Raw genomic sequence first — 10,189 nt, 5'->3', positions numbered from 1 at the left:
TGTTGATAGTGGTGTGTTGAAGTCTCCCACTACGTATGTGTTTTCTCTGATGTCTGTTTTCAGAGAGGACAACAGTTGTCTGATATATTTTGGTGCTCCTTCGTTTGGTGAGTATATGTTAATGAGTGTTATTTCTTCTTGAAGTATTGTCCCCTTGATCATAATGTAGTGACCATTGGGGTCTCTTTTTATCTTTTTGAGTTTGAAATCTGTTTTATCTGATATAAGTATAGCTGTTCCTGCTTTCTTTTTTGGTCCATTTGCTTGTAGGATTGTTTTCCATCCTTTAACTTTGAGCCTATTTTTATCTTTTGTAGCTAAATGTGTTTCCTGGAGACAGCAAAAGGTTGGGTTTTGTTTCTTAATCCAGGCTGCAACTCTGTGTCTTTTTATTGAAGAGTTTAGTCCATTTACATTTAGAGTTAATATTGATATGTTAACATCTGTATTTGCCATTGTGTTTGTCTTTCCTTTGATTTTATTTATTTATTCTTTTAATAACTTTTTTTTTTTTTTTTGGCCTTCTTTCATTGTTATTCGTCGCTCTGAGGTTCTGGCTTTAGGACTCCTTGTAGTATTTTTTGGAGTGGGGGTTTAGTTGCAATGAAATTCCGGAGTTTCTGTTTGTCTGGGAAGGTCCATATTCTTTCTTCAAAGAGGAAGGAGAGCTTTGCGGGATAGAGTATTCTTGGTTGGCATCTGTTTTCTTGGAGTCTGTTGACTATGTCCCTCCACTCTCTCCTTGCCCGTAGTGTTTCTTCGGAGAAGTCTGATGTCAGCCTGATTGGTTTTCCTTTGAATGTTATCTGTTTCTTCCCTCTTGCCAGCTTCATTATTTTTTCCTTGTCCTGGATTCTTGGGAGCTTTACTATTATGTGTCTTGCTGTATTTTTCCTTTCGTCGTGGAAGTTTGGTGTTCTTCTTGCTTCTTGTATATCAATTTTCAGCTCCTTCTTCACATTTGGGAAGTTCTCTTCAATTATCTCTTTGAATATTTTCTCTGTTCCTACATCTCTCTCCTCTCCTTCTGGTATTCCTATAACTCTTATATTTCCTTTCCTCATGGAGTCAGATAGTTCCCGAAGTCTTTCTTCGTTCTTTTTCCTTCGTACTTCTCTTTCCTTTTCTGTTTTGGTTCTTTTTATTTCTGTGTCTTCAAGATTACTTATTCGTTCTTCCATTTCATCTATTCTTTTTTCATTGCTTTTCCCAGAATTCTTTAGTTCTTCCATTAATTCTTTGATCTCCTGCATTTCTTTTACTTCCCTCTTTAGGGACTCAATTTCTTTCTTCTGACCATTGTTTTCCCTCTCTAGGGACTCAATTGCATTCTTCTGATCGTTGATTATTTTTCCCTTATCATTGTTTTCCTTTATGACTTCTGTCAGTTTTTTAATCACGGCAATTTTAAATTCTCTTTCTGGAAGGCTCAGAAATTCTTCCAAGTTATTGTCGTTGCAATCTGGGGGCTGGCTTTCTTTTTGTGGTGTGCTTTTTCTCTGGAGAGTTGCTAGGTTGCGTGTGGTTCTTCTCCTCCCTACTGTCTGTTTTCTAATTTGCCGTATGCGTTGGGACACTGTGTTGTTGGGACTTGCCGGCATCTTGGGTGGGCTTCTCTGTTCCCCTCTGGTTCTTCCAGGAGTCATCTGTCAGTTTCAAGCAGCCTTTACTGGAGAGAGGTCCCTGTTCTAAAATGCCGATGTGGGGACACACTCCCCTGTGCGCCTGGTCTGCCCCGGCGGTGGGTTCCTGCTCCCCTCTGGGCTTGGACTGCAGGCTAGAGGGGGTCTGGCGTGGGCGAACTTCCCCCGCTCACCTCTGGCTCCTGAGGAAGCCTTCTGCAGGTAGTCTTTGCTGAAGAAATGTCCCTGTTCTAAAATGGTGATGTGGGACACACTCCCTGCGCTTCTGGTCTCAGGCACACTCTTCTGCGCGCCTGGTCTGCCCCGGCTGTGGGTGCTCGCTCTCCCTGTGGGCTCAGACTACTTGTTCAGAAGGGGCCCGGTGTGGGCTAACTCCCCAGCTGGCCACTAGCTCCTTCAGTAGCCTGTGCTGGGGTCAAGTCGCTAGGTGGCACCAGAGATCTCTCCTAGAGCCCTTGGGGAGCTGATTTTCCACCCCGTGGGACAGGGAGCAGAGCGGGGATGGTAGGGTACACCTCAACGGCTTTGGGGTGCTGTGTCTGCCTTGTGCCCCACCGTCGTGGGGAACCCACGCCCCTAATTTCGTGCCCCGGGTCTCAGTTCCAAAGCCCTCAGTTCCAGGACGCGGGCTGTAGCCCAGATCAGTGGCGCGGGAATGGCGCCTTTTGAATCCCGCTCCCTTGCCTGGGCGCCTTGTTCCTGCTCACTCAGGGAGGGCCTCCGCCTGGGTCTCAGTTCCAAAGCCCTCAGTTCCAGGACGCGGGCTGTAGCCCAGATCAGTGGCGCGGGAATGGCGCCTTTTGAATCCTGCTCCCCTGCCTGGGCGCCTTGTTCCTGCTCACTCAGGGAGGGCCTCCGCCCGGGTCTCAGTTCCAAAGCCCTCAGTTCCAGGACGCGGGCTGTAGCCCAGATCAGTGGCGCGGGAATGGCGCCTTTTGAATCCCGCTCCCCTGCCTGGGCGCCTTGTTCCTGCTCACTCAGGGAGGGCCTCCGCCGTCTCCCCGCAAGCCTAGGTCGCAGGCGCGGGGACCTGGGCAGCTGCGATCCGGTCCGGGTCCGCGCCACTTTCAGCGCAAGCTTACCGGGCAGCCGGGGCTGTGTGCTGGTGCTGGGCTCCTCCTGGTGGGCGGGGCTCTCTTTAATGGCGCGTGGAGCTCACCTCCGTGGTGGATCCTGCAGGGTTCGCCTCAGCTCCCGTTCACGGGGTGTGGTGGCTGAAATAGTTCCTTTCCACTCACAGTCCCGCTTGCTGCATCCGTTTTTCTTGTTGGGCGTTTTGGTTTGTTGTTTCCCTCGTCTCTGCCGGTCGGAGAGTGCCGCCTCTGTGGGCGGGGGAGGGGAGCAGGGTTCTGCGCTTCCCTCCCTTCTCGTCCTCTTTTATGGCAACTTTCTTCTTCGGGCAGTTTGCTGGAGTCGTCCGTTTATCTTCAGTGTCCCAGTTCTCACTGGGACCTGCCGCTTTTCCTCCCTATTAACTTTTTTTAATGGGAGATCTTACTCGCAGCGTCTCCTCGCCGCCATGTTGCTCCGCCCCTCTCAACGCCATACTTTAATTCGTTTTTGCTAATGTCCATTTTATGCCCAATAATCCCATCCAGTTTGCATGGATGACAGTTTCTCAGACTTTCCTTGTTTCCTTGGGAGAGATGTTGGGGTCACAGATGGGGGGTTCTTGGGTCACCTCTAAGAAAAACTTCACCAGAGTCCTCCTATCAGTGGGGTGAGGGCACACACACACACACACACACACACACACAAAAAGAAAGAAGTCGATGCTTGCACAGACACAAATTGGCAGGAGGACCTGATCCTGGAGGGGGAGGGGCCGGGGGGGTGTGTTAGGGGAAGCCTGTTAGTGGAGGCTCATTAGAAATCTGTTGGTGTGTGTGGTGTGGAATTACACATTTTAATAGGTGTGAAGCTGTACTCCAAAAATTTATACAGTGTTATAAACTAGTGTAACACACGCATATATATATTAATTATTGCTTTTGGGTGTTTTGCTTACATTACTGCTAAAAGCCATGATCCATTACGGAGGTCTTACTATGTGGGCCTCTTAGTTGAATCATAGTCTTTGGTATACTATCAGCTTTCCAATCCTCAGATATGGAGGAAATTTCTAATTCCATTTATACCACATCTAGGTCATGGGTAAGAAAATGTTTGCTCCTCAGTTGATCTATGTAGCCAACATCTGCATCAGTAATATAGAAAATCCTTGAATTTCCTCAAATTATGTCCTGGAAAATGTTCCTCAAATTATGTCCCCTGCAGTTATTTCATTGTTTTCCTTTCCTTTCCAGTCTGATTAGGCTAATTTTAATGCCATTCCAATAGGGAGCAGTGGTAGAGAAAGAAATAGATGAGATAGTAATACATCACTCCTTGATTCTTGTAGCCCTAGGAAAATCAAGTGTTCTCTATGGTGGTGAAAAGAGGAGTGATTCCTGATGCAGGAGCCCTCACAATGTAATGGAAATGCAGGGTTGTATTGCCATGGTTTGATCCATAGCACATTTTGGAATAGTGCCCAAGTCCTGTTTCATAAGCCTAAATAACTAACCTGGACCCGGGTTCCAAGGAGGACCATGAATTTGTGGCTCATGCGTGCACACTCCTCTGCCCCACGGGGGGCATATTGTGGCAACACCCTTGTACAGACTTTGTTTCCTGTGGTTTCCTGAGGGGAGGTTCCCCGAACTGTGTTTGCATGGAATAGCTGTGAGCCATCTACAAACTTCCATAATGGAGTTTCCCTTCATATATTTAAGTTGTATTCTGTTCTGTAGTGATTTGTGGACTAGACAATGTAGCAGAAGTACACTGAAGCAATTTGATTAAGAGTTGATAAATGAATGTAATGTAACAGAATTAGCTGACTGATTTATTCTCAAAATGTTTATACTTCAGTTAGTTTATGCTTTAGTTTGAATTACCATGTTAATCCCTTCATCATATTGCTCTGTACTATTCTCAAATAGTTTCTCATTAAAGTCTTTTCTCCTTGATCTGCTTTGCAGACTTTCCAAACAAAGACTGCCACCTTTTTCCAATGTATGTTTTTCAAGCATCACAGAACTGGGGTGTAGACCAGAGGTGCAGTGGTTGAAAGGATTCACCAGAGAGAGTGGGGAGCAGAACAGACAGATGTACTGAAATACACTACTCAAGGGAGCAGCAGGCATGACAGGAGAAGGCTGCTGCACCCTATGTGGCTTAGCTCCCTCGTGGGGAATTGAACTCAGGCCACAGCAATGATGGAGCTGAGACTTACTCTCAAAGCCAACAGCGAGGCCCCTTTCCCAATAATTTCTCACTGCACCATTGGCCATATAGAATTTAATATAAAATGAATGTGTCTTTACTGATCAATGAATCATGTCACAGGCAAGTTTTAGATTTAAATTAATTGGTATGCATGTGTAAGGACTATATACTACATGGTTACTATGAACAGTTTTTTCTGAAATTGAAAAGACTCTTTTTGGTAAATGTCAAAGTAAAAACTAATATGAAAATATTTAACCTTTCGTTCTTATTATAACAAAATGGAAAATAACAAATGACAGGGTTTCACATGGTAGCCCTGAAGGATAATGCTTTTCAGATCCCTTTTATCCATCTCTTTTAATAAATAGCCCTTCTTTACCTTTTTATGTTACAAGTTTGCATACTGAACCAGATTGCAATGAAAGAACAGCCTAATGAAAAACACTATGTTTGAAATAGATGTAGGTCATTCTGTGCCCATAAATTTTTAAGTAGTTGATGGAAAATTGGTCTCTCTAAGTAAGAGATTTTTGTTTTATTTTCAAGTTAGGCTATAGTTTTGGATCTGTGGACAAACCATTTACTCTCCCTGGTATTATCTTTCTTCTAGCTAATTCTGTGAGTCATAGTCTCTTCTGGTACCATAGATATTATCGCAAAGAGGAAGATTTTATCCGGTGGGGTTTTTTAGTAGGTGAGTAGTATTTGTGTGTTGTGCCCCATATTTTCGTAACCAACTCATCTATTGTTGGACCCTTAGGTTGCTTCCATCACTTTGGTATTGAAAATACTATTACAATGAACATAGGAGTGCACATATCCCTTCATATTAGTGGTTTTGTATACTTCAGAGAGATATCTAAGAATGGGATTGCTGAATCATCAGGTAGAACTATTTTTAGTATTTTCAGAAATATCTATCCTACTTTTCTAGGAAAGGAAACAGTCTTCATTTCCACCAACAGTGGAGTAAAGACATGGTTATAAGTTCTGAAATCACAAAATACACAGAAAAACAAAAATGACACAGTTCCTTAATCAGCCTTAGAGATGACTTTTGTCAATCGGATTACATTGGCAAAGGAAACAAAAGCAAATATAAACAAATGGGACAATTTTAAACTAAAAGGTTTCTATAGAGTGAAAGAAACCATCATTAAAAAAGCTAATGATTTGGAGAAAATACTTACATATGTCAGACAAGGGCTTAATATAGAAATTTTATAAAGAACTCATTAAACTCATCACCAAAAGAACAAATGTCCCCATTGAAAAATGGACAGAGATGTTGAAGGGCGCCTTGTCCACAGGAGACAGAGATGGCAGCAGGCCCATGAACGTGTGTTCCTCCTCTCCTATTCAGAAAGCAAATCAGAAGCAAAATGAGCGATCATCTGCTATCTGTTAAGAGGGTTATTATCAAAATAGACAAGAAACAAGTGATGGTAAAGTTGTGGAGAAAAAAAATTCTTTGTACATTGTTGTTACAAATTTAAACTGTTCTAATCATGGAAATAGTGTGGCAATCCCTCAACAAAATTAAGAAAATAAATATCACATGACCCAGGTAGCTGACTTCTCTTTAGTTGTCAAGCTTTATCACAAAAATATACAAACTTAAATTCAAAGAGATATATGGAACACCATGTTCATCATAACATTATTCACAACACTCAAGACAGAGAAACAAACTCAGAGCCCACTGATAGATGATAAAATAAAAAAAAAGTGATATATATGATATATATATATATCATATATATATACAGTGGGAGACTACTCAGCTATAAAGAAGATGAAATCCTGCTGTTTGCAACAACATGGATTGACCTAGAGTATCTATATTTTGCTATCTAAAATAAGTCAGAGGGATAATAAAAGCACCATATGATTTTGTTACAGGGCAAGGAGAGGAGCAGCCCAGACACCACAAACCTACCTGCTCTAAATGGGTTCTGCCGTCCACCGCATCACCACAAACATATGAGACTTTACTGGGAAGGAACTTCAATACAATTAGGAAACAATATAGGAAAGGCAGAGACTACAGTTTCTTTTTTTTAAAATATTTTATTTTATATAATTCTTACATCATTTTTCATCTTGGCACAATATATGCATTTTCATTTTGGTTATATTCCCAATACAATTGCACCTCCCCCTTATTTTGACTCTAGTCCTTCCTCTCCCTGCCCTCCCTCCCTCCCCCCACCCCGCACCCCCTCCCCCTGCAGTGTGTCTCTATAGTTTCTAAATAAAGTATCCAATGTTACCAGTCCCCTTGTTGGTAAAAGTCCATCCAAAAGGGATTGGCCCAGAATAAGGTCCCAAAGCCTGCCACAGGTCTAAGGCATCTTCCAGTGGGGACCCATAGAAAAGGATCAGAAACCACCAGACAAGTCTGGAAGGAAAATAGTAAATTATCAAAAGCAAGACAAAAACCGCCATTACCACCTCCCCACGGGTCTCTCGCCCACATCTGTGTCACCCAGTCCACGACCAAAAGGCAAGCGTGGTTTCTTCACGCGTCTCTCTGCTCTACGTGCCTCCTCTGGGTCTCCTTCTGGCTCCATCCTGCTTCCTTCCTTCCTCAGTTTCCTCTGCAGCTTCTTCTCTCCCTCCTCAGCTCCACCCTCCCTTGGGTGGGGTGGGAACCTGGAAACTCCCCCTTTCCTGGGGACCACCCTGTTACAATTTCACTCCTATATGGATGATAGAGAAACAAAACAAATGAACAAACAAAACAAACCAAAAACAACATCTTAGTCTGTAAGAACAAAATATTTGCTGCCAGAGGGAAACAGGAAAAGGGGCTGAGGAATTTGGGTGAAGGAGTTCTTGTATGGGGAAGAATAGAAACTGTTTATTCAAATGTTAATTTTTAATGTACACCAAAACCTATCCCTATATAATGGTACAAACCAGTGGAACTTCAGTAAAAATTAACAGAAAATGAAGTGAAACACAAAGATGTTTATTAGAGCTCATGAAATTTGTGATAATTCCGAAGCTCCGTTTGTATATATATGTAAAAAAGTAAAAGCTATTCTGAGATATTTTGACTTGCTCTCTTATATGCAATCCTCATACTTTTCCTTTTTTAAATTTTTACTCCCTCAGCAGTTAATTTTTAAAAACAATGGAATCAACTGATGGCCTATGAAGGGACATTTCAAGGTCTTAATTTCAGAGGACATTTATTCTGATTGCTGTGTGTTCTTTACAGTTTTTGCTATAATACATGGGAGTCAGAATCTCCAAGATGGATGAGGGTTGCTCAAAGACCCACATTTTGATGCAAATTTCCTAAGTCATCCTAAATTCCAGCCACTTCAAAATTCATGGAGCAAACCCAAAGATGTAAAATTGTGGAGAAAAGGGAAATGATTTCCTTAGAACAAGAAAATGACACCTCAGGCTAAATTCAACCTTGTAAATACAATGAAAAACCAGCCACATTCATTTGTTAATTGTCCTTGGCTATCTCCTTGCTGTAGTGCAGATTTTAGTAGTTGCAAAAGGAACTACAATATATGGTATATAAAGTTTGAAATATTTATTCTTTGAGGAGAGAGAAATTTGTCAATCCTTGTTCTACAGTCATGATTTGTAAACATTCAAGCGCAGCTTCTCTGGCATAGGGAGGGTGAAGAAAGAGATCTGAGCCTGTGTACTTCTTCCCTTATCAGGTCTCTGAATCTACAGAAAATAAGGGAACTTTTTAGAGATTGAAAATCAGTGAATTTATCTTTAATTGCCGCATCAATATTAGCTTGCTAATGCTGTTAATAACATTTATATCAGAAATAATAATAATTCAGGGTCAGTGATATAAGCGATGATTGGCTAGTTCGTTAAGTGGAACAAACATTATTAAGCAGTCTTTGTGGTGGAACCATAGCTGGGGGAGGCGTGGGGTATGGGGGTGTAAGAGTGCAGCAGAGATGGAGTAGAGAACAGAAAAGGAGGATTTATTGAAATACCCTGCAAGGGAACAGGGGGCAAGAGGGAGCTATACAGCTGTGTGTGAAGGATTTGAGACTTTTACACTAGGGTTCCATAGGGTTTCTTACTTGGGGAGCCAGTTTGCACGGGTTATCGGCTGGGGTGTCTGCTCTTGGGTGCAGACCCTTGACACAGACACATGTGCAGGCCCTGCCTCTGCATTCCTGGAGTTGGGCTGTTTTATCTGCCATGGTGGTCAGTCTAGCGGCCCAGTTCCCGTGGCAGCCTTATTGATGCCCTTCTCTGCTCAAGTCTCTCAAACATGACTGTGGGGTAAGAGTGAGAGCTTAGTTTTTAACCTTATGAAATGAAACCCTGACACCCGTGTTTGGCCAGATGTATACTTCAGGAGTGACAACATAATCCTTTCTCTGGAAATCACAGTATTTTCTTTCCTTTTTCCAGAATTTATACTATTTTTGCTGATTTGATGGGCTCATGTTTTAATATTTGGTAATTAAACATGGTTTTGACAGGGAATGAGTAATAAAAAAATAAAGCAACCCAATTCAACCCCCTTTTGCTCTTTTGATTGTACCATAACTTACAACTTAATTGTCAGAAATTCTCTCTTAAGAAAATGTAGAATTGCTTCCGTGTTTAGCCTTTGGGGATTTGGGGTTCCCTTTTTGGTAATTTACTTGACACTTATTGATATAAGAGTGTTAAGTCATAAAGTGCATGCTTTGAATTGTTTCTGTCAGTAGAGACTTCCAAATTTAATGGATGCAGACAGGTGAAGACCAAGAAGAGGGAATGTAAATCGCATATAGGAAATTATCCACTGTGGCAGAAAAACAGAAACCAAATGGTGGGGTAGTGTTAAATAAGGTTAAAATTAAGCCCCTACCCCTTGCCCAGCAGGAAGGTTTGGGAGGCTTGAACACAGAGAGAACTGATGAGGCTGCTCTGGGTCCCAATCCGTAAGATGGATCCCTTTGACCAGGAATGTGGAGGCAAGGCCAGGACACATTCTGGGTCAAAGATCAAGCCCCCAGGATCAGACACCCCTGTACTAACCAGCCCAAAACTAACTCCCCAAAGCAAAACTGACAAAACTATTTATAAAAGGGAGCCCAAAATCTTTCTTCACTTGCAGATCTTTCCTGTCTTCCTAGCTGCTTCTCTTAGCAGTGTATTTGAACAAATGTGCCTTTTCTGTTCTCCAGTCTGCCTCTGGTGAAATTTTTCACCCCTGCACATCTGGTCTGTCAAGGTATCATTAAGAATTTGAAAACCAAGCCCCCACTCCTTGGCCAGAGGCAAGT

Source organism: Talpa europaea (assembly GCF_964194135.1).
Source record: "Talpa europaea genome assembly, chromosome: 2".
NCBI lineage: Eukaryota > Metazoa > Chordata > Mammalia > Eulipotyphla > Talpidae > Talpa > Talpa europaea.
Note: the sequence above shows the minus strand (reverse complement) of the source record.